The sequence below is a fragment of the Babylonia areolata genome, chromosome 26 (assembly GCF_041734735.1).
Source record: "Babylonia areolata isolate BAREFJ2019XMU chromosome 26, ASM4173473v1, whole genome shotgun sequence".
NCBI lineage: Eukaryota > Metazoa > Mollusca > Gastropoda > Neogastropoda > Buccinidae > Babylonia > Babylonia areolata.
In genome coordinates, this window is record NC_134901.1 from 39,863,190 (window position 1) to 39,884,255 (window position 21,066).

Below are 21,066 nucleotides of genomic sequence, written 5' to 3' on the forward strand. Positions count from 1 at the left end.
GAGAATGAGAGAGAGAGAAAGAGAGACGCACAGAGAGACACACACAGAGAGAGAGAGAGAGAGAGGGAGGGGAGAGAGAGAGAGAGAGAGAGAAAGAGATGGAGAGACAGTGAGAGAGACAGACAGCGAGAAAAAAGACAGATACAGAGAAAGAATGCCTGCGCTCAAGTAAGTGTGTGTGTGTGTGTGTGTGTGTGTGTGCGTGTGCGTGCAAGCGCGTGCGTGTCTGTGTGTGCGTGCGTGCGTGCGTGCGTATATGTGTGTGCGTCCGTGAGTGTATCGTGCGTACATGTGTGTGTGTGTGTGTGTGTGTACGTGCGCGCACGCACGCGCGCGTGTGTGTGTGTGTGTGTGTGCAAGTATTCACGCGCAGTGCAGCTGCCGGCAAACGTGCAACAGTTTAAAAGAACAACACGCCGCGCCTCAACCTGTGCACTGATGATGCGTCCTCAAAAGCACCGGCGGTCGTTTTGAGAGACACTTCCTAATGAGTACCCACACTTCACACACTGTCCCTCCTCCTCTACCTCCTCCTTCTCCAATGCTGTCCTTCCCACTCCTGTCAGCTGAGCCCTGGTACTGGTGGACGCTTGCCAGCCAGACACGGGAGGTTGTGTTGGTCCTGAGAAAGGCACCACCAACCGGTGCTAGGTGACAGCGCTGGAGGAGGGGGAGGGGGAGGAGGAGGAGGCGGAGGGGGAGGAAGAAGAAGAAGAGGAGGAGGAGGAGGAGGAGGAGCAGGCGGAGGAGGCGACAAGTCGGTGGTACAGCCAAGGTTTGAACTTGAGCAGGTAGAGACTCATCTTGCCCAGCGGCTTGTCGCACTCGCCGACACCTGCACACACGTCATCAGATCCCAGCCAAAGCTGTGGGTCAAACCTTCCGTCATGACGACGACGACGACGACGATGATGATGATGATGATGATGACGATGATGATAACAACAATAACAACAACAACAACAATAATGGTGATAATGATGATGCCACCACAACCACCACCACAACGTACAACTACGACCGCTACGACATAGAATGCAATTTTAAACATCGCCTTTCCAAGTAAAAAAAACAACAACCCCCCCAAAAAAAAACAAACCCCAAATGCAGGTGATTGATTCATGCATTTCAATACCAAAAACAACAACTCACATAAAAGTGGACAAAGTGAAAACGTTCAAAAGCAATAACGCAAAAGCATTCTCAGTTAGAATCAAAAGCATCTTCACCCCCCCCCCCCCCAAAAAAAAAAAACAAACCAAAATGTAACATCGGTGAGTGTTTTGCGCCAACTTTTTCCATGCTATATATATATATATCTTTATATATCTTTTTACAGGGGGCTCCTTTTCACTCATCGTAACATACAAGGCTCTCGCACTGTGTGGAGAAGGGGAAGGAGTGGGTGTGGGGGGGGGTATTTAGATCGATCCCTTTTGATCACTGAACTACGACCATAGGGGCACTTCCTCCTTTAGATCATCGAACTACGACAACTAGAAACGCCTCCTCGGCATCAAGAATTGCAATTATTTTTTATTTATTTATTTTTTTTTTAACGATGCTTTCATATATTCACCAACACGTTCAGTGAGCATGCGAATGTCGTGTTAAGTATACAACGAACAATAACAAACACACTGGAACGAACAACAACAACATCGCACTCATAATATTGTTTACTGAATATCACTGCACGGATTTGTTTTTAATCTCCTTGTTCAAAATAAGTACGAGTTCCGATCAAACTTTGAGCACCCTTTCCCTTGTTTTCGTTATCTCTGTGCTAACATTCAAGGTGTGTGTGTGTGTGTGTGTGTGTGCGTGTGTGTGAAAAAAAGAAAAAGAAAAAAAAAAGAAAAAAAAGAAAGAAACAAACAAAAAAAGAAAAAGAAAAAAAAGAAACAAACAAAAAAAGAAAAAAAAGAAAAAAAAAAAAGAAAAAAAAAGAAGAAAGAAACCAACAGGATTATAAAAAAAAGAAAAAAAAAAAAAAGGCGAAATGTACAAAACATTTCATCTGTGAACATCGTTCCCATCCGCCACAACATCGTGAGGACGAGGGCAAGACCCGGGAGGTTGTTGGGGGTGGGGGTGGGCGTGGGCGTGGGGGGGGGGCAGAAGAGGGGGGGGGGGGGGGTGAGGAAGTGCGGGGTAAGGGGCGGGGGGCCATGGCGGGACAAAATGCTTAATTGAAGTCGTAGGTCTGTAATGTCGCTGGACTTACCCCTCCTCCCTCCCTACTACTTCTACCCAATCTTGTCCCCACCCCCCCCACCCACCCTGACACACCTCTCTTTTCCCCAGAGGCAAAGCTACGACTGGTGAGTAGGGACGGGGGGGCGAGGGGGGGTGGAGGGGGGGGGGGGAAGAGCACCGGGGTTAGGAAGACAGGGAAAAGGGGCGGGGGTCGGAGGGGGGTGGGGGTGGGGGTGGGGATGGTGGGGAGGTCGAGGAAGCCAGGCAATTTGTAATCAGGACCCTCAGTGTCTGGCCAATCACTTAGCTTCCATTAGTCGCGGAGAAAATGTTTTCTGACTGAGACAAACCTCGTAGCTATAAACAACTTGCCTGACACCCCCCCCCCCTGCCCCCCTCACCCTCCCAACCAATCCCCACCCCTCCCACCTCCACTCCCAACAACCATTACCCCCTCGCCCCCCCCCCCCCCCCCCCCCCGTAAAAAAAAAACCCCTAATGCATGCAAACACACCAGTGCTATTAGTACCAAGCACTCTTGCTCCCTGGCCTTCGCGCGCACACGCACACGCACGTACACACACACACACACGCACGCACGCACAGACACACGCAACACACAAAAGTCTGGGTGAAACTGGTGAGGGGTGAAGAAAGGGGAAGCAGCAAAGGTATAGATCAAACGTCATATAGTAAGCACACACACACACACACACACACACACACAGAAGTCTGGGGGGAAATTGGTGAGGGTTGAAGACAGCGGAAGCAGCAAAGAAATATACATCAAACGTCGTATAGTATAGTCTACTGACACGGACAGCCTCACAACCATTTTGTAAGTTAAATACCGCATTTCTGCTGTTTTGTTGTTGCTGTTATTTTTGTTGTTTTTTTTTTCCTTCGGGCGGTTTACTTCCTAACTAGGGTTCGATTTCGTTTGGGATCAACTTGTGGCAATGAAGAATACTGGGCCACTGCTTCTGTAAGTTCATCAACAGCAGAGTAAAAATCAGTCCTTCGCAAAGTTTGCCACCAGCCACATGGTAACAGTCGGTTTGTTTCTGCGGCAGGCGTTGGTCTGTACCTTGAGTTGTCGTCACACCCACCCCGTCTCTCCTCTGTCACATTCTCTGTATTCCCAGTTAGAAAAAAAAAAACAGGAGAGAGAGAGAGAGAGAGAGAGAGAGAGAATAAAAAAGCTTTCTACTGCTAGCTTCAGTCGACCGGTCTAGTACTCACCTTCGGTTTGAATAATAACAATAATCATAACAAAAATTATAATCGTAATTATAATAATTTTTTTTGATGAATGTTTTACACCAAACCTAGCATAGGCTCTCATGGGCGGATCAGCGCGTTGGGTTTAGAAGATAGGCGTCTCCTTTTTTTTTTTTTTTCTATCTCTCCACCCCCCCCCCCCGAGAGGATGTGGTGCAGCGTGTAAATATATATATATATATATATATATATATATATATATGTGTGTGTGGAACGCTTAGCACGCTCTGACACTCCCTTGTAACTGAAATTCTAAATGACAACAACCACTCAAACTTTCATCACTGGTCCACACACACACACACACACAAACATTACACGACCCCCCTCTCCCCACCCCTTCCCCATTTCAGGCACTACACCTCAGCACATTTGGCCTGAAATGCTCCAGAGAAAAGCGAGAGGAAAGCAAAGTTTTCCAGAGAACCCCCCCTCTCCCCAGTCTTACCCAAATGACAACTGACATCAGAACAGACTGAACTGGATAGACTGGAACTGAATAATTTCTATTTTCCGAGGGTAACAGAGTAACCAATAACATGCTTTTTTTCTCTCTCTCTCTCATCGAGCCCTCGAAGGGGAAACCGAAAAAAACCAAACCAAAGAGATGAAAAAAGCCAGGCAGTACCCCAAGAGCTCAAAGTGAGCACCACTGCTCGTTCACCTTGACCTCACCACTCGCCCCGTTTGAACTGACAGAAAAAGGGGAGCTTTATTCATGTATCTATCATTCTTGTTAATATATAAACAAATGAATCATTTTGTGTTTCGCTTGATACAATTTCAGAGATAGAAGATAGCACGAACACTCAAACAGCAATATTTTCCAAGAAATACTGAAGCTTCCTGTGAAGAATAATGCTTTCTGTAACTGAAAAAGACTACTGAAAAAGAAAAAAACAGGAGGGCGGAGGGGGGGGATCTGAAACCCAAACAAGCACGACTCCATGGCCCAGGCTTGGTGCAGCAGACAGCAAGCACTAACCCCCCCCCCCCACCCCGACCCCCCCACTCCCGGTGTGTTTTGGGTGAAGGTGTGTAGTCCTCCGAGAGGTTGCTGGGGAATTAGCAGTCAGCCACACAGTCACACCACCACCCTGCAGGCAGCAGGCAATGAATAACACCACGGGGCATCGCCCAGGAATAGCCTCTGGCGCTGGCCAGACTTACACAACACTACACACATGGACACCTTGTTCCTCTCTTCACGTTTCTGCCTTTTACAGTAAAAAAAACGAAAGGGCGGGGGACAATTTTGTGCAGATTGTCACCCGCTTCAACTTGACGACCATGCGTGAACTGATACCTCCAAAATGTAATGCCAAGACGTTAAATAACGCACGGCCGTTTTCATCTAAAATTTGGAATTCCTCCAGAAAAAAAATCAAGAATTGGGAAACGTCCCCCACTCCAGCCAATCTGAGAGCCCGTGTGGGCTGTCTGGGCAGCATGGGGGACTCAAATCATCTCACTGATGAGTCCCGCTTTTGTGCTGCAGGCTCTAACTCCGAGAGACACATTTTGTCCGCAGCCAGGGAGAGAGCAGTCTGTCGACATGAGTGCTTAAGATGACGAACGCTGTTCAGGAGCTTTTATGACGGCGTGAAACTGGCCTCCAGATCAATGGCAGCACATCCCCCCCCCACACATCATAACGCTGCGCTACAGAAAATGAGATTGCGTCATCTTTCCTTCACTCTGCGCTTTAACGGCCTGTGCTCCAGCAATGAGAACGTGTGATCTCTCATTCAGGCATGTCTCTGTGCCACGGGTGTGGAGTCAATCAACACGACGAAGTCGCCTGTCTTGCCCTGTGAGCCCGCCATGTGGCAGACTTTGTTCAGCAGTACGGAATGCCACCCCCCCCACCCCCCTACCCCCCCACCCCCCATCGGATCCAAACAAACATCAGTGGGGTGTCCTGTGATGTCACTAATCCATCCCAAACCCACCTGATATCTCTTGAATTGACAAAGTTACCAACATCTAAGCCGGGGTAGGCACCTGAAAGTAGACTCCAGTGCAGTCAACACATTGAGTATCAACGCTGAAATGAGCGCTGCCTGTCAACAGTGGACACCCCCGATCACACACTGTAAAACTGGGATGAAACCTGTGCTGTCTGAAATGGTCAATTTTGAACACGGAGACATTTTTTGTTTTTTGTTTTTGTATTTGTAGGTATATTTGTATTTCTTTTTATCACAACAGATTTCTCTGTGTGAAATTCGGGCTGCTCTCCCAAGGGAGACCGCGTCGCTACACTACAGCGCCACCCATTTTTTTTGTTGTTGTTTTTTTTCCTGTGTGCAGTTTTATTTGTTTTTCATATCGAAGTGGATTTTTCTACAGAATTTTGCCAGGAACAACCCTTTTGTTGCCGTGGGTTCTTTTACGTGCGCCAAGTGCGTGCTGCACACGGGACCTCGGTTTATCGTCTCATCCGAATGACTAGCGTCCAGACCACCACTCCAGGTCTAGTGGAGGGGAAGAAAATATCAGCGGCTGAGCCGTGATTCGAACCAGTGCGCTCAGATTCTCTCGCTTCCAAGGCGGACGCGTTACCTCAAAGCCATCACTCCACATTTTGTTTTCTTTGTTTATAAATCTGTCGAAGACACCATGTAAAAACATCGTGATAAAACTCTGATTATTTATTGTTTGTACAGACCATCTCACGAAGAGCCTTGCACAAGTAGTCTATATATTTTGGGGGGGTTATTATATTTCCCGCAGAATCTTCCGATCTACCAAGAAACACCTGTATAAAAACCTTATACTACTTTCACCATCTCTACTTGCCCAATTCAACAGTTAACGACTCGCTCCTTTCCTTGAATCCCAACGTAAGCTCAAATTCAAGCGGAAGACACTCGTGACACTTCTGCCACTGAGGTAAGTACCAACAAATTAACCCCCCCCACGTCCATCTTTCATAAAAGGAAACCAACAACATCAACATTACTAAACCACCACCACCACCACATTAAACATGATGCTTATTCAGCTCATTCTTTGCTGCATTTTCTTCTCAAGTCATCTTAGTAAAAAATAACAGGCTTCAGTTAGGTCTTGCGTGTTGCGAATAGAAAAGGGGAATGTCTGAACTTCTAAAAGATCTTCGCTGTCTAAACCTAAAACGGGTAACAATCAATACACTGATGGAAGAGATAGAAGCCGAGGAAAAACACTGCTGTAAAATACCCCCCCCCCCCTAAATGAAAGACTTTGAATTCTATCTCGCACAGAGAGAGAGAGAGAGAGAGGGAGAGAGAGAAGCCAGTTTACCAAGTGGGAGGAGAAGGAGGCAGAGTGAAGGATGCTCTCATAACTAACAGTTTCAAAGCGCCGACAGAAGAAGGAGGGGAAAAAAAAAAAAAAGGTAGGAAGAAGAGAAAACAAGCCAAAGGAACCATACAAGGGAAAGTGGGAACAGCACGGGACACAGAAGAAAAGAACCAGAAACAGCCAGCGCTACTGTGGTCTGAAAGAGGGAGGGAAGGGACTGGAGGGGGGTGGGGGTGTAGGGGGTTAAGGCAAAAAGGGAAGGACAGGAAGAGAAGTACAAAAAGAAAAAAAAAAAGGGGGGGGGGGGGTGGGGAATGAAGAAGAAGAAGAAGGAGAAGGAGAAGAAGAAGAAGAAAGATGACTGGCTCTAAGAGATGGATCCGCTAGGTTCAGAGAGGTCCAGAAATCGTTTTTGCGGACTGACGTTTTTCCAATTTCAATTTTCAGCTAATTAGGCGCGGGGCGGCGATAAGTAACGAGGCCCGTCATCGGGGGTCATAATTACGGGGGGGGAAGGAGGGGTGTGGGTGTGGGTGTGGGGGTGGGGGGGGGGGGGGGGGGGAGCGGAGGTGCCGGGGCCGAGGCGGGCGAGAAGTAATAAGCTGTCACCCGCCGAGATGGGCCCCCATTGATTGGGGCGACAGCAGATTGAAAGTTTTCCAGCAATTAGCCGCAATTTAATTGTCTGCCCATTGTCGGCCATCTTCTCCTCCTCTTTCTCTCTGTCTCTCTGTCCCCCCCACCCTTTCTCTCTCAATCTCTGCGGCTGGACGGAGCGTTTCAGAGGTGAGCGGGAGGGGGCATGGGGGGATGTGGGGGGGGGGGGGGGGGGCGGTCGTTCTGAGGACAGGGAGGTGATGGTGGAGAGGTCTCCGGAGTGTGTGGAGGAACTCGCTGGCTGAAGAACCGAAAGGAGCCAACAAGATGGAATGTATGAGAACTACAGAGGGAGAGAGAGAGACAAGAGAGAGAGAGAGAGAGAGAGAGAGAGAGACAGAGAGAGAGAGAGAGACAGACAGGGACAGAGAGAGACGCGTGGAGGTTGTTGATGAGCGCTCTGGAGAAATGACTGAAGTAGGCTGACAAGGGGATGGGGGTGCAGGGAGTGTGAAGATGGCGGGAAGGAAAGGAGGGATGGAGGGAGGGAAGGGGAGAGAGAGAGAGAGAGAGAGAGAGAGAGAGAGAGAGAGAGAGATGGAGATGGAGAGAGAGGGATGGAGATGGAGAGAGAGAGAGATGGAGATGGAAAGAGAGAGAGATGGAGAGAGAGATGGAGAGAGGAGAGCGAAGAAAGAGAGATGGAGAGACAGAGGAGAGAGAGAGAGAGAGAGAGAGAGAGAGAGAGAGAGAGAGAGAGAGAGAAAGAGAGAGGGAGAGAGAGAAAAAGCTACAACATAAAAAAAAACAAATATCCCCCCCCCCCTCCCTGCCCTCCCAATATATTTTCCTTGTTAAACTTGAAGCCTTTATATACATAAAATATGAAGAAGGAGAAGATCACTCGACTGTCTAGTATACTCTGTTTCTTTTCTCAGTTCTGTGTGTGTGTGTGTGTGTGTGTGTGTGTGTGTGTGCGCGTGTGTGTGCGCGCACGCGCGTGTGCGTGCTTGCGTGCGTGTAAAGCAGCTTCAGGTATAAAAGCATTCAGAGATACATTGCTTACTCTGAAGGAAAAGGAGGCAACAGTGGAAAAGTGAGATAATAAGTGCTTTCTTTCTTTCCAACACAAAGCAGAGATGAACGTGTGTATTCAACAGCACAGTCACTGAGGAGAGGAGGAAATGAAGGAGAGAGATAAAGGTGGAGAAAGGGTTAAACCGCATCTGGAATCAAATGTCACATGTGGCAGCAACAGTTCACTCACAGCAACAACCACAAGAACGGGGGAAAAAAAAACCCACCAACCCCCCCCCCCCCCCCCCCCCCCAACAAACAAAAAAAACCCCACAATTTAAAAAAACCCAAAACAAAACACAAAAAAAACCCCAGCATCTTATTCAAAGCAATGAAAAACAGCACATTTGAATAACACACACACACACACACACACACACACACAACTTGTTTGAAAAGTTCAAGCCACATCAAAGAAAAGCAGCAACCCCCCAAAAAAAACAAAACAAAACCAAAAACAAAAAAACAACAACAAAAAACAAAACAACAAAACAAAACCAAAACAAAACAAGAAAAAAAAGAAACAACCAACCAAAGAAACCAAAAAAACAAAAACAAAAAAAAACAACAACAACAAAAAACAAACCATCACCAAAAAACCCCCCCAAAAAAAACCCCAACCAAGTCCTTTGCGTTTGAAGATGAAAAAAAAAAAAAAAAAAAGAAAAAAAAGAAAAAAAGAAAAAGTGAATTGTATTCAAAAGTTTCTAATGCGCTTAGAATCTGAATTTAAGAAAAGAAAAAAAAAAAAGCCGCCAAAGTTTGGAAGAGGGGGGGGCAGGGAGGGAGTAGGGGTATAGAATGTGGGGTCGGGAAACATGCCAGCGCGGCTTTCCACACAACCACCTACCTCTATAATCAAAACTGGTCATCAGTTTGTTATTCACAGGACGGAACTTATTTCTGGAGAACATCTGCTCAATATATCCCACAGAGCTTTAGTTTAATCGCACTTTCTCACCTTTGTTTATATATATATATATATAAAACAATGATTTCTTTTTGTACAAGTCTTATCCTATTGAAGTCCTGTCCATTTGAATACAACATCACAAAAAAAAAAAAAAAAAAACAGGACTGAACATGTAAATCTTTGCTCCATGACTGACCAATCAAAGTCGAAAGACGTACTTACCAAACAAAACTGAAGCTTTTCTTCTAAGATAAACAAAAAAAGAAAGGAAAAAAACCCCAACAAAACACACACACACACACACACCAAAAAAAACAATTTTTTTAATATCTTGTGTTATCAACTGTCACAACTGATGCGTCTGATGATAAAGGAACACTGCCGGAGTTATTCAAATTATTTCTGGACTTCCCATCCAGTAGACGGTGGGGGAAAAACAAACAAACAACCACATATTAGAACATTATTTCCTTTTCTCCGCCTATTAGTCTTCATTCCTAAGTCTGGAATGGTTCTAACGTCCCCAAAATGAAGTTCATAGCAGGCCACGTTCAGTGGACATCAGACACTGCCGAGGATACACACACACACACACACACACACACCAACCAAAAAACAAACAGGTAATCTCAGACTGAATAACATTCTCACCCCCAACCCCCACCGAATTCCTTTATCCACTCTCACAACTGACCTTTCACAAAAAAAACCCAAACAAAAAACAAACAAAAGACAACAAAAAACAAAAAACAAAAAACAAAAACAAAAAAAAACCAACAAAAAAAACCCAACCAAACAAAAAACGCTGTTTCTTCCACATAGCACTGTATTATATACTAAACTGGAACCCAAAGGCGTTCATTTATTTGTTGTTGTTTTTTTCCTTCTGAGCATTAAACTACTTGTAGATACACAAAACTCATGACACCAATTCGAATAACATTTACAATGGACAACATACATCGGTCGCTAAATGGCAGTAGCCCGTCACGCTGACGACTAATGAAGTCACACACACACACATACACATCACACATCACACACACACACACACACACACACAGAGGGTCATACAAACATATATTTATACACACAACGTATTCTCTCCCCTTTTCCCTTTAAAACTATCACTCAAAACCCCTAACGAACTTGACCTGGGTTTGAAATACATATTAGGGGTCCTATTAAAGATACAGATAGAGAGAGAGAGAGAGAGAGAGAGAGAGAGACAGAGACAGAGAGACAGACAGACAGAGAGAGAATCAATGGACACTGATTTCCTGTGTAAACAGCGATTGTGAAGCGGGTTAGGCCAGTGGCCGAAGGGCTTATATATTGGAACGCCTTTGAAAATCATGGATTATTGTTGCCAAGATCTAATACCCCCCCCCCCAACCCCCCCTCGCTTCAACAGCACGTGTACATGTCATAACTTGGGCTTATTTTCCAACGCTGACTAAAACTGGAACGAACTATATATATATATATATATTTATTTTTTTATTTTTTAAAAAATAAAATATTTTTATTTATTTATTTATTTTTTTAATATAACTCTGGGATGGAAAGCACACGTTCAGTTTGTTTCTCAATGGAGGCGTCATTGCGTTCGGACAAATCCATACATTCTACACCACACCACACCAGTTTACCCACACACACCCCCTCACAGGACACGGTAGTGGCAGAGAAGCGTCTTAACCATTCTACCACCTTCCTTTTTTTTTTTTTCTTCTTCTTTCTTTTGTAATGAAGCACAAAGAGGTCATATATTGCACGAGCTTCCCCACCGACCTTTTCCCAAAGGTCAAGGTTACACAATCAAAGGACGTTGCAAACAGAATAAACAGCGGTGTCTTGTGTGTCAATTTCAAACTGATCTTTGCGCGGAATAGACCAACACACACACACACACACTAACACACACGGCGGAACTGACGGATCGATAATCAATGAATCTTGACGCCAGGGTTTGGTTGATTGAAGGTCAAAGCTGAAGAAAGTTTTGTTTTTTTTAAAGTCTCAAGGACTTCCCCCTCTCCCTCCCACCCACCCCCCCACCCCACCACCCACCCCTCCTGAGTGAGACCGGGCTATGTAAATAAATGAAGCTTAGGTGGGTGATAAAACTGTTTTGCTTCTTTGCTAGCAAACTAACTAGTTGGAACATTATGCTCGCGCGATTCGTCACTACCATCATCAATAACTTTTCTGTGCTTAAACTTTCTTTATAAAAAAAAAAAGAAAAAAAAAGGGGGGGGTGGGGTGGGGTGGGCGGGGGGGTTGGGGGGTTGGGGAGAGGGGAGAAAAAAAGAAAGAGGAAGAGTAAGAAAGAAAAACGTGGGGGTGAGGGGGGGGAGGGGGGGGAAGAGAAAGGAAAAGGAACAAAAAAGAGGCTATAATCATTTACGAATCATTCAAGAAGGCCCCAGAAAGGGATAGCGGGGGTAATCATACCATGTACCGAAGTACACAACAGAAAAGGTAAAAATTCACACACAGACACAATGCGAAACGTATATCATGGAAAGTGGGGAATAAATAAATAAATAAATAAATAAATAACAACAATAACGTGCACAAAGCCTGCTACACACACACACACACACACACACACACACACACACACCCAGACAGGCAGACAATGAGCATGCGTGCGCACATGCAGACATGCACAAACATGTTTGGAAACGCATAAACCCAAATGTGCTCGCTCACACACACACACACAAACACACACACACAAGCGTGCAATCATCAGCGAGCGCACACACATACACATACCTAAAAAAAAACCTGACAAAGACTGGGAGAGAGAGAGAGACACCTATGTATGAGCCAGACAGGGGAGACGGCTGAAGATAACAAAGAAGGATCAAGGAGAAACAACTGCTAAGAAGTAAACAGATGAGCTGTTAGATCAGATTTAACAGACTGCAGAGAGAAGAGGGTTGTCTCGTAAGAGGGAACCCCCCCCCAAAAAAAAAGTCTGTTCCAAAACAGCTGGGCCTTGAAGACAGGCACAGCGCTGGCCATAAATTTTAACACTGACTGGCGGGATTAAAAAACAACAACAGCAACAACAAAAAGAGAAAAAGAAAGGGTGGATGTGAGTGGAAAAGCATCGGAGGATGGCTAACAGATATTGATCGTTCAGAGGTGGACAAGTCATTAAAATAAAACGCAAAGAAAAAGATTAATTAAAAGCACGCTTACAAAAATATTTTGAAATAGTTGACGTTTGATATACTGATCCTGTTCAGATGTGAAAGAATAACAAAAACAAACAAACACAAAAAACACACCAAAAAACAAACAAACACCCCCCTCCCCACCCCACCCCACCCCCCACACAAAAACCCCAACAAAACAACAAGAAGAAGAAAAACCACCACCAACACCATGGAATACTAAAGTACAGCATTTCTTTTTTTAAATAAATCGTTCGCATTTTATTGGAAACTATACGACCAATACTGATCGAACATTTTGTACCAGACGTTACAGTAAATTCTTTGACTTCATAGTTTCGGATGTGTCCTATAATAAGAGGCCAATTATAGACAATAACAATTTTTTAACGAAGCCACACGCTTCAATTATTCAAGTCAATTATTCCCCTTTAAGTTATACGCAGACAGTAAAAAAGATATGGAGCCTCAACACATAAAATCTTTTTTACTTCCTCACTTAACTACTTCTATTATTATCATTATCACTACTACTATCTCAAGGCCTGACTAAGCGCGTTGGGTTACGCTGCTGGTCAGGCATCTGCTTGGCTTGGCAGATGTGGTGTAGCGTATATGGTTTTGTCCGAACGCAGTGACGCCTCCTTGAGCTACTGAAACTGAAACTACTACTATCCTTGATACTACTACTACTTCCACATTTATTCTGCGCTTTCAGAATGCCACACAATCACACGTCAGTCAGGACACAAAGCACACAAGAAAATACTCAGAGACAGACACGCGCAAACGCACGCACGCACACACACACACACACATACACACACGCTTGCCCCCAAACAAGCTGTTAACTTTCACTCTCACTGAGATGAGACACGACATCAGGAACAAGTAATCACCTGCCAAGTTTCCTTGTGAACTTCAAGGAAAGCTGAGGTCACATGCATAAACAGTCTGTGGACACTGGGTAATTTTGCACAACCAGAACAAGAAAAAAACAACAACCCCAAAAAACAAAATTATTTGATCATCTTGCGCATTCCACTAGCCACTCACGTTATATAATACTGACTGTGCATCTAATTCACAATCTAGGATGTAATTTATCTCGATTTTCTTCGATTTCAAATTATGGTCATCTGCTGAGGCTATTTCTTCCCAAATTGAACAATTTCGTCGAGCAAACGATACAGCCAAGACTGTACTTCTGTTGGTTCTCAGATGATTTATATATATAAAAAAAAGAAGCTGAAATGAATACAAGGGACAAACTAACTGAAGCTAAGAACCTATTCAAGATTTGCTCAAAGCGCATATATGGTAGAACTGCTGTTCTCAAATCTCTTATACTTGAGTCTCAAACCTTATTATGGATTCTTCTCCAAATCCCTCCAGACAAAGAGGTAAAGCAATCATAGAAACTATGCTATGAATTTGTATGGGATTATAAAAGAGATAAAATCAAAAGAACGTACTCGACACATGACATTATAAATGGAGGAACTGGTACTCCAGACCAAGAAAAGTTCACACAAGCATTAAAACTAACACGGGTTAGGAAACTATATACAGGAACACCAAAGTGGAGGAACATCATCCTTAAAAACTTGTCCAGAAATGAACACACTGGGATCTGTATGGCTCAAGAAAGTTTCGGAACACTGATTGTAATGATTTCTGGAAACGTGTATATTGGGCGCATGTGAACTTTACAAAACAAGCAGGGTTAGATTTAACTTAGAAGAAGCACAAGAGGTACTTGCTGAACCACTTTAAAAAAAATTTTTTTTTTATTTATTTATTTTTTTTACAACAAATTAAAAAAAATTGGTAACAACACAGTTCACTTCAAAAACTGGACAAGCAAAAATAAAATTCTGGTTGACGATGTTGTTGATGAAAATGGTAATTTCCTCACTTGCACATGTTTCACAGAAAAATGCAACATTAATGTAAATTATTTAGGGTACATGGGGTTCGTAAATTCGATAAAGGGGTTATTTAACCACACATAATATTCATCTTAACAACAAAACATGCGATGAAAAACCGAAAAACACTACGCATAATATCCAGTGTTAAGAAAGGCTCGAAAATATATTATGACACGCTCCTTTCACCAGTTTTTATAAACGACATAAAATCTTTTGTAAAGTGACAGCAAAAACCAGATGTTATTCTAACTTGGAAACTACAATGAAACAAAGAAAAAAAAAAAAGAAAGAGACAAAACTGAAATGGTTTCAAATCAGAATCTGTCATAACCTTTTTAGTTTCAAACAAAATTCTTAATAAAATGGGCATAGCGACCAAGTGACATGTGTAATTTCTGTAAGAATGAGTCAGACTCAATGCAACATTACTTATGATTTTACAGGTTCTCACAGGTTCCTTGTTTAACTCTTTCCATACGAACGGCGAAAGAGACGACGTTAACAGCGTTTCACCCCAGTTACCATCATCAAAATATTGCAAGCGGAAGGCTCTTATACTGAAGACGTGAATGTGGACAAAGAATACCACAATTCTGACGACGGAAGCTAAAGGTTGGGTCATTCAGACACCCACTGGACATCCGAGGGGTCTGTGTAGAGGAGAAGAGAGGACTGGCCGTACTGAGTGAGTTAATCAATCAACCTAAACGTTATCAGGCAAACTGAATGAAAAGTTTGCTTTTTTTTTTTTTCCTTGACAACAACCAATTTTGCTGACTACCTCCGTTTTTTTTTTTTTTTTTTTTATAATAAAGCCATTCCGAGGAGACAAGCTGCTTTTTTTTTTTTTTTTTTGTTTCGAGACGCGAGGGTTACAAAGAAACCAGAGACGTAGAGATGGGGGTTGTGGGTGAGAGGAGGTGTTAGATGGCGGGGGAGGGGGGGGGGGGTGGTGGGCGGGATGTGTGTGAGTGGGGGGGGGGGGGGGCAGAAACTGAGAGGGGGGTTGGGGTAAGTGGTATGGGTGGAGAGAGAGAGAGAGAGAGAGAGAGAGAGAGAGAGTTGTGATGTCCTTTCCTTACCCCCGTCTCCACCCCACTAAACCCCACCCCCCCTCTACAGCTCCCTACGCTCAATCCCTTCTTCCTCCCCCCCCCACCCCATCCCACCCCACCCCATTTCCACTTCCCCCCGTTTTCGTCACATGTGCCAGAAACTGAAAAGTGATGCGATTCTATGATGGAAGAAGAAAATAATAAACAACAACCCAACAACGACGACAAAAAACAAACAAACAAACAAACAAAAAAACCCAAACAAAAACAAAAAAAAACCTCTACACCTTCCAACACCAGCGCGGCAATGACTACCGCCCAACCGCCACCCCCCACACCCCCACCCCCAATCCCCCTTCCTGTTGAGTGGTTAAAAAAAATCGATTACAGAGTCTGATGCTCCCTCTCTCTCTCTCCCTCTCTCTCTCTCTCTCTCTCTGTGTTCCCCTTGCAACTCAACGACAGGACCAAATTAACTTTCCGTCCATTCATTTGCCGACCGAGCGACAAGGGAAAAAAAAAGTAGCGAACTGCTTTAACTAGCTCACTTAGGTTAGGATAGCAAGCAGGGGATGGGGAAAAGACTAGACTAGGAGAGTGAGAGAGAGAGAGAGAGAGATGGGGGGCGGGGGATGGAGAGACAGAGGGAGAGAGATGGGGGAGGCAGTGAGAGAGAGAGAGAGAGACATGGGGGAGGGAGAGAGACAGAGAGAGATGGGTGGAGGGAGAGAGAGAGAGAGATGGGGGGGGGGGGGAGGGACAGAGACAGAGAGAGAGAGATGGGGGGACAGAGATGGGGAGACCGAGACAGAGATGGGCGGAGAGAGAGAGACAGAGAGAGAGAGATGGGGGAAGGAGAGAGACAGAGAGAGAGAGAGAGAGAGAGAGAGAGAGAGAGAGAGAGAGAGAAAGATGGGGGAAGGGGGGGAGGGAGAGAGAGAGAGACAGAGACAGAGAAGGCTGTCAATTCTGAAGTTCATTTTTTTTTTCAACATTCTCATTCTCTCCCACAGCGATGAAACTTCTCCAAAGACGAAAACTTCTAAGTTAACCTCCTTCCCTCCCCCCCCCCGCCCCCCCAAACCTATCACCATTTGTTTTGTTTTTGTGTTTTTTTTTTGTTTTTTTTTTTTTACAAAAGACACACACACACACACACACACACACGCACACACACACACACACACACACACGACGACGACGACGAATAAAAACCTGGTTTTGTTCGAACACAGACCTGCCTTCGTAAGTCATGTAAAATCTGGCGACAGCTATTGACAAACATGCCAAGCAGATGTGCGTGTTTGCACGCGCACGCATGAGAGTTGAGCGATATAGAGCTACCGAGCGAGCGAGCGAGCGTGCAAGCAACAGATAAGAGAAAAAAAAAATCAAGAGAGAAAGAGAGAGAGGGGGAGAGAGAGAGAGAGAGAGAGAGAGAGAGAGAGAGAGAGAGAGAGAGAGAGAGAGAGAGAGAGAGAGAGAGAGAGAGAGAAGAGGGGAGGGGGAGAGAAAAAGACACAGAAACATGTACAGACACAGACACAACTCCCCTCCCCCCCTCCCCGCCCCCCCCCCCCTTCAGAACACACACAAACATACACAGAGTAAGACATAACACACACAAGACACTGACAGACAGACAGACAGATAGACAGACAAGACAATTAAGAGAGACAGAGATGGACAGGAGAGACAGAGATCATTACGGGGCCTGTCTCCTTGTGTCTGCACCGTCCCCACAAAACAAGGTCATTAGCAGCCTGTTGCCGACCCTGTCCCGGGCCCATGGTTTCATTAACTCGGGGTGGGGGGGTTGGGGGGCTGGGGGTGGGGGACGACAAGAGAGGAGAAAAAGAAAAAGAAAGAACAAAAAAACCCCCAAAACAACCCAAAACAAAACAACGAAAAAAAAAAAAAAAAAAAAAAAAAGAGTAGTGGGCCAATTCCCTGGGTAGCTAACCTACCACTCCCCCCCACCTTCCCCCTCCCCATCTCCACCGCCCCCCCCACCCCACCCCTTCCACACTTCCTCCCCTTTCTCGCCCTCCCCCTCCATTTTCCTTTTTCTCTGTCCTTGCTTATGCTCGGTTTTGCCTCCCTCTTTTCTACCCCCCCCCCTTGCCCCCCCTCTCTCTCTCTCTCCCTCTCCTACCCCCTCTCCCCTACCCCCAACCCCCCCCCCTCCCCTCCTCTCTCTCTCTCCCTCCCTTGTCCTTAAATTTCAGTGTCCTGCGAGGATTGGGGTGGTGTGTGATCAATAAGTGGAAGGGGAGATAATGGGAGCGGGAATTAGGTTACCGATACACAACACTCGGCACTTGACAAGGCAAAACCGCGCACGAGGTTGGAAGCTGACCACCCAACCACCCACCCACACACTACACCCACACACACACTACACCCAGGCCAGCCAACTTTGGGGTCTTGATGCCGTTGTTGTTTGTTTGGGAGGTGGGGAGAGGGAGGGAGGGATGGAGGGAGGGAGGGAGAAAAACGTCGTAGGGGGATGGGTGGATATTGGGGGTGTAGAAGTTGACCATTTATTTATGAGTGTGGGTTTCTGTAACCGGTTTTTTGTTTGTTTGTTTTTTTTGTTTGTTTTGTTTTTGTATACAATTTACCTTCCATTTTTCTTTATCAATGTATGTATGATTTATATGTATGTATCCATGTATGTATGTATGTATGATTGGATGGATGGATGGATGGATGGATGCCTGTGCGTGCGTGCGTGCGTGTATGTATGTATGTATGTGTGTGTGTGTGTGTGTGTGTGTGTGTGTGTGTGTGTGTGTGTGTGTGTGTGCGCGCGTGCATATGTGTATGCATGTAGATAGATAGGAAGATAGGTAGGCAGGTAGGCAGGCAGGTAGGTAGGTAAGCAGGTAGGTAGGTAGGTAGGTATACATGTGTATGTACATGACATGTGTGATTAAGTATTTGAGTACCAGTGTGTGCAAGCAAGATTGATAAGCAGGTAGGTAGGTAGGTAGGTATACATGTGTATGTACAGGATATGTGTGATTAAGTATTTGAGTGCCAGTGTGTGCAAGAAAGCGCGCTCGTATGTATATGTAATAAATGTGCCAACCGAGAGAGAGAGAGAGAGAGAGAGAGAGAGAGAGAGAGAGAGAGAGAGAGAGAGAGAGAGAGAGAGAGAGAGAGAGAGAGAGAGAGAGAGAGAGAGAGAGAGAGAGAGAGAGAGAGGTAAAACATCAATCCAAACAATCACGAAACAAACCATAAAAAAAATGTATCAAACTATAAGCTAAGCAGAGGAGGAAAATAAACAGACTGAAAAGAGAAGGGGAAGAAAGCTAGATAGAGAATGACCACAAATTTCTTATCAAGTCAAACAAACCACGCCGCTTAGCGCAACAAAAGGTGGACAACGTTTCGAAGCAAGCCTCAAAACATAAAAGAATAAACCGAATAAAAAAACAAAACAACTATAAATACCGATCCCTGACTAATCATACTCTCAATTCAAGTGGTCACTTTTTTTACATTGCTATACAGTACACATTTCAAATATGCTTTTTCAAACAAAAACAAAAACAAACAAGAAAACCCTAAGTTAAACAACTGACAAAATCACTTATTTCATGGTGTGTGTGTGTGTGTGTGTGTGTGTGTGTGTGTGTGTGTGTACAACATATGGTATCTCTCTTCCTCAACGCGCACAATCTTTCAATCCCGCCCCCCCCCCACCTCCACCCCCCCCCTCACCCACACACCAAATGACACGAACGACCATGTCGAATTATACACCATACCAGACTAGATACACACTGTAAGTACACGGTATATACAGATTCAAACAGCAGAAGAGAATATCATATAACGTAATAAAGCATGCAAACACGAGACAGGCAAAGCCCACCACACCTCAAATAGTCAAAGAACTAATGAAGATGCGCACAAAACAGGCTGCAATGTCCAGTACTTTACTGCTTGTTAGTCAAATCTCTTGCAGTAAACAGTACTGGGGGGCGAAAAAAAAAAGAGCAGCTTATCCAGCTCAACCCCACAAAGATTCAAACAACAACCACCACAACAATAATGATGGCGATGACTGGTTTTCCATGATAGAAAGATGACAACGACTTAATGGCAGCAGCTGTGGGGATGTTGCTGACTGATAATATCGTGATAGTGACAGTGATGACGATGTTATCGATGATGATGATGATGACGATGTTGTTGACTGATAATATCGTGACAGTGACAGTGATGACGATGTTATCGATGATGATGATGATGATGATGACGATGTTGTTGACTGATAATATCGTGATAGTGACAGTGATGACGATGTTATCGATGATGATGATGATGATGACGATGTTGTTGACTGATAATATCGTGATAGTGACAGTGATGACGATGTTATCGATGATGATGATGATGATGATGACGATGTTGTTGACTGATAATATCGTGATAGTGACAGTGATGACGATGTTATCGATGATGATGATGATGATGACGATGTTGTTGACTGATAATATCGTGACAGTGACAGTGATGACGATGTTATCGATGATGATGATGATGATGACGATGTTGTTGACTGATAATATCGTGATAGTGACAGTGATGACGATGTTATCGATGATGATGATGATGATGACGATGTTGCTGACTGATAATATCGTGATAGTGACAGTGATGACGATGTTATCGATGATGATGATGATGATGACGATGTTGTTGACTGATAATATCGTGATAGTGACAGTGATGACGATGTTATCGATGATGATGATGATGACGATGTTGTTGACTGATAATATCGTGATAGTGACAGTGATGACGATGTTATCGATGATGATGATGATGATGACGATGTTGTTGACTGATAATATCGTGATAATGACAGTGATGACGATGTTATCGATGATGATGATGACGATGTTGTTGACTGATAATATCGTGATAGTGACAGTGATGACGATGTTATCGATGATGATGATGATGATGACGATGTTGTTGACTGATAATATCGTGATAGTGACAGTGATGACGATGTTATCGATGATGATGATGATGATGACGATGTTGTTGACTGATAATATCGTGATAGTGACAGTGATGACGATGTTATCGATGATGATGATGATGATGACGATGTTGTTGACTGATAATATCGTGATAGTGACAGTGATGACGATGTTATCGATGATGATGATGATGATGACGATGTTGTTGACTGATAATATCGTGATAGTGACAGTGATGACGATGTTATCAATGATGATGATGATGACGATGTTGTTGACTGATAATATCGTGATAGTGACAGTGATGACGATGTTATCGATGATGATGATGATGATGACGATGTTGTTGACTGATAATATCGTGATAGTGACAGTGATGACGATGTTATCGATGATGATGATGATGATGACGATGTTGTTGACTGATAATATCGTGATAGTGACAGTGATGACGATGTTATCGATGATGATGATGATGATGACGATGTTGTTGACTGATAATATCGTGATAGTGACAGTGATGAC

At 44.4% G+C, this 21,066-nt stretch overlaps 1 protein-coding gene across 1 annotated transcript in view; it reads right to left on the reverse strand.

Annotated features, from left to right (window-relative positions):
* Positions 1–275: 275 nt before the first annotated feature.
* The window catches only part of LOC143300607 (uncharacterized), a 152,781-nt gene continuing 131,990 nt past the window's right edge, over positions 276–21,066 (reverse strand). The window contains exon 7 of the mRNA XM_076614389.1: positions 276–835. The gene's annotated coding sequence lies outside the window, so the exon portion shown is untranslated. The remainder of the gene's footprint in view (positions 836–21,066) is intronic.